The 4,812-nt window shown below is 35.5% G+C and overlaps 1 long non-coding RNA gene across 1 annotated transcript; it reads right to left on the reverse strand.

Annotated features, from left to right (window-relative positions):
* Window positions 1–295: 295 nt before the first annotated feature.
* LOC110734955 lies at window positions 296–2,477 on the reverse strand. The gene is made up of 3 exons (XR_002513946.1): window positions 1,481–2,477; window positions 1,206–1,375; window positions 296–1,109 (listed from the first exon to the last, which is right to left on the reverse strand). It is a non-coding gene; the product is annotated as an uncharacterized LOC110734955 (long non-coding RNA).
* Window positions 2,478–4,812: the final 2,335 nt, after the last annotated feature.

Below are 4,812 nucleotides of genomic sequence, written 5' to 3' on the forward strand. Positions count from 1 at the left end.
CATTAATCTTTTTCGTCGCTTCTAATCTCACTAGTTGGTGACAAATATAGGTCCAATTGCACAAGATATGTTCCATTGGCAAGCAACAATTTATGGTCCAAACGAGAGTCCTTATGCAGGAGGTGTTTTCCTTGTGAACATCCATTTTCCACCTAATTATCCCTTTAAGCCTCCTAAGGTATATCATTATTTCATTTCATATTTCTCGAATTTAAGTAGAGTATTAAATTTCATTTCTGATGTACAATATTAGTTATTGTAAAAACGAGCTTAAAATCATAAAATTTATCTATAGGTGGCCTTTAAAACGAAGGTATTCCATCCAAATATTAATAGCAATGGGAGTATTTGCCTTGATATACTAAAGGAGTAATGGAGCCCTGCACTCACCATATCCAAGGTCATCATCCCTATTTTTTTCTGACAAATTACATATGCATGAAATATAACTTATACCCTGAACCTACTGTTGAAATGTTGCTGTTGTTGATGTCTTTTTCTGATGCCCACTATTGCTTTATTACTTTTGTTTTTTTTTTCTTTATATGGTTGATGCTTTAGTTGTTTGTTGATGCTTTTTATTGTTGTATGTTTTTGTTGCTGAGTTCATGCTTTTTATAGCCTGCTACATCTCTAAATTATCAATCAGTAAGGACATGATTCTTGAGTTAGATTCTTGAGTTACTACTCATACTTTCTGTGTTCTTCATACTACTTGAAATCGTACTACTTCGAATAGTTGCGCTCATCATCTCTAGAGAGTCTTTAGCTGAACTAGAACATCTGTGTTCATCATATTCAAACACTCTTTGAGTTCTGTCTCTATTTGAGTCATTGTTGGCCTATCTACAATTTCTAGCTGAATACATCTCACTGATAATTCTACTGCTTTCCACACAGTGAGATAGTTGTCATCTACACGCGTCTGGTGTCTCAGGTTCTCGTCTAGCATGCTGGCTATATCCCCTCTTTCAAGCACGCTCCTAACCCATTGACCCAAGTTCATGACTCTGTTTACTATTGTTGTTTTCCCTGTGATTAGCTCCAACAAAACAACCCCAAAGCTGTAAACATCGCCTTTTTGATGCACCTGTCCTGTTAAATTATACCTGTAATAATCATTGTGGCATAAAAGTTTTACTTTGGTAAAAGAGTGTTAGAATATGTGAGATAGTCTGTATGAATGACTGAAATGGCTCACTTACTGAGGATCAAGATAGCCTAGTGTTCCAACAACCCTTGTTTGTAAATTTGAAACGTATTCAGCTGGGAAGATTTTGGATTGCTAGAAATTCTTTGTTTAGAAGAATGTTAGCGGGTTTCACATCTCTATGAACTATAGGCGGGCTGCAACCATGATGCAAGTAATCCAGTCCTATATATAGAGTTACACAACAGATTTTAATATACTGAGTGATCTGATAAAAAAAAATCTAATTTAGAAGCAGACACGAATGTTATGTTGTATATTATATCTCACCCTGAGCTGTGTCGATTGCTATCTCAACTCTCTTTCTCCAGCTTATAGAGTCAGAATATTCTTTTCATAAACCACCCAAAAATCAAATTGATTGTTGTTGAAAGGAAAAAAAAAAACATTTAATTCAATTAATAAGTGCAACAGCTAGGAAAAAATAAAGGACTATAGAAGTTTTAGGATGCAAGGTCCTACCTGAGAGAAGAGCTTTCAAGTCTCTCATGGCCATGAACTCGTAAATAAGTGCCAAGTTGGTTCCTTCTTCACAGTATCCAACGAGAGAAACCAAGTTCTTGTGAGAAATTTGACCAAGCACTTCAATCTGTGCCAAAACATTTCTTAAGGCTTTAGCTCTCATATCATACAACATTAATGATATCAAGAGAGCATGATTCTCTATTTGGTTGCCTAATTACGAACCTTAAATTGTTTAGGGGCCTCGGTCTTTGAGAACACCTTGACTGCAACTTCTTTGCTGTCATCTTTTAAACAACCATCATCTGTGCCTTTTGAACTTTTCTCATGTTGATTGTGGCCTTGGTTTATTATAATTTATAATTTAGTTCAATTATATTTCTATTAGTTTTTTCAATTTTATGTGTTGGTGCATGGGGAGCTAAATGGAGCTGAAGTATAGTGACTAGTCATCTAACAAATGGTGCATATATGTTGGCGACTCTTATTCAAGTTTCGACTTTGTGAAGATTTGGAAATTCGGCTTATATATATGTTGTCAATTTGTATTTTGGATGATTAAATTAATTATATAACTTTTATTTTTTATTAGTAGGGTGTGTCATACCTAAAACAAGCAAGTAATATTTTGTAATGTACGTATTTCGCATTATAATTATTATATATAAATGATACTTTGTTTCTGTTAGTATATTTAGATTTGTACTGACTAATTATACATATATTATATTACCATTTCATCCCAACTAAAAAAAAAAAAACAATGATCAATCTGTTGCAGTAGATACGTACTCCTATCATTGTATTAATTAGCTTCATCTGTTGCAATAGGTTCAATTTCATCATAATTATTAGTCAGTACTCTATTGCCACGGATAAGTTATGCCGTTGCAACAAGTATTGGTCTATTGCCACGGATCATTGGTGTCGTGGCATTAGGTGTCATATGACGTTGCATTAGACCTACTACAACGCCATCAGATGCCACGGTACATGGCTGTTGCATTAGGCCTAATGCCACGGATTTTGACGCCTAATGCAACGGATTTGGGGGGTTGTAATAGATCAAAAATGTAGTAGTGACCTTACCTCTCCTCTCCTCATGCCACTTGTTGATTTGTGATTGCATTGTTATATAATTTATTTTGGAATTAAATATATTAGTAGAAAATGAAACTATCCCACATTGATCATGAATGGGAAGAGCAAATTGCATTTTCCTATAAATATCCCATGATTGGGCATTTGGAAAAACAACTTGAGTGGAACTCAAAAAGGCATCTCTTATTATTGAGAAAACCTTTAAGTTCGTAAAACTCTAGTTTTATACTTGGTCAAGCCTCGACTAATCCTCGAGGCGAAGATCGTTCGGGTCGGGTCGTGGGTACGAGCCGTTGGAGGCCGTCACGCTTTTGAGGCTTTAGGCTTCGAAGTAAGAGCTCGGTTTACGAGTGAAACACGCTTTAAGGGTATTACTTCTTTATCCCTTTTCTTAATTATTGTTTAATTATGTTTATGCATGCTTTATTGCTTTAATTATTGCGGCGGGTCTTGGGCGGGTTTCTCTTCCGCGTAGCGTTGGACGCTACGAAACCCAACAATAATTGTCAGGTCAGAAGCTTAAATAATTGAATTCCGATTTTTCGCGTCTGTTACACGTTGCTCTTGGCCCCAAATGTGTTTTGGGCCTAACTCCTAGCTCGGATAACATTTTTGAGTCATTCTTTTGCCTAAATGCATTTTTTTGCCATTTTTAAAGGGTTCGTGAGTTCAGAAGCTGAAAAAATTGAAGTCCAATTTTTCGCATCGGTTATACGTTGCTCTAGGCCTAAATCGTGTTTCGGGCCTAACTTCTTACTCGGATAACATTTTTGAGTAATTATTCGCCTAAATGTGTTTTTTTTTACCATTTTTAAAGGGTACTTATGGTCAGAAGCTTAAAAAATTGAAGTCCGATTTTTCGCGTCGGTTACATGTTGCTCTAGGCCCAAACTCCAGGCTCTGATAACATTTTTGAGTTATTCTTTTGTCTAAATTTGTTTTCTTTTTACCATTTTAAAATAGATCGTCAGGTCAGAAGCTTTAAAAATTGAATTCTGATTTTTCGCGTCGGTTTCACGTTGCTTTAGGTCCCAACATGTTTTGGGCCTAACTCCTAGCTCGGATAACATTTTTGAGCCATTCTTTCGCCTAAATGCGTTTTTTTTGCCATTTCTAAACGGTTTGTCTAGTCAAAAGCTTAAAAAATTGAAGTCCAATTTTTCGCGTCGGTTACACGTTGCTTTGGGCCCAAAACGTGTTTTGAGCATAACTCCTAGCTCAGATAACATTTTTGAGTCATTCTTTTGCCAAAATGCGTTTTTTTACGAATTCTAAAGGGTTGGTGAATTTAGAAGATGAAAAAATTGAAGTTCGATTTTCGCGTCGGTTATATATAGCTCTTTTCCTAAAACATGTTTTGGGCCTAATTCCAAGCCCGGTTAACATTTTTGAGTCATTCTTTCGCCCAAATGTTTATTTTAACCATTTCTATAGGGTTTGTGAGTTCAGAAACTAAAATAATTGATGTCTGATTTTTTCGCGTCAGATACAAGTTGCTTTTGGCCCAAAACGAGTTTTAGGCCTAACTTCTTACTCGGATACCATTTTAGAGTCATTATTTTGCCCAAATACGTTTTTTTATTTTTTTTACCTTTTCTAAAGGATTCATGAAATCAGAAGCTGAAAAAATTGAAATCTGATTTTTTCGCGTCGCTTATACGTTGCTCTAGCCCTAAAACGTGTTTTGGGCCTAACTACTAGCTATGATAACATTTCTGAGTCATTCTTTCGCCTAAATGCGTTTTTTTTTTACCATTTTTATTGGTTTCGCCAAGTTAAAAGATTAAAAAATTGAAGTCCGAGTTTTCGCGTCGAATAACATTTTTTAGTCTTACTTTTGCCATGCGTTTTATTTTATGATTTCTAAATTGTCAGTGAGTTCAAAACCTACAAAAATTAATTTCGATTTTTCTTGTCGGTTCCATGTTGCTCTTGGTCCAAAACGTGTTTTGGGCTTGAGTCCTAGCTCGGATAGCATTTTTCAATCATTCTTTCAGCTAAATGCGTTTTTTTTTACCAATTTTAAAGGGTTCGTAAGG

This window comes from Chenopodium quinoa, unplaced genomic scaffold (assembly GCF_001683475.1).
Source record: "Chenopodium quinoa cultivar QQ74 unplaced genomic scaffold, ASM168347v1, whole genome shotgun sequence".
Lineage (NCBI taxonomy): Eukaryota > Viridiplantae > Streptophyta > Magnoliopsida > Caryophyllales > Amaranthaceae > Chenopodium > Chenopodium quinoa.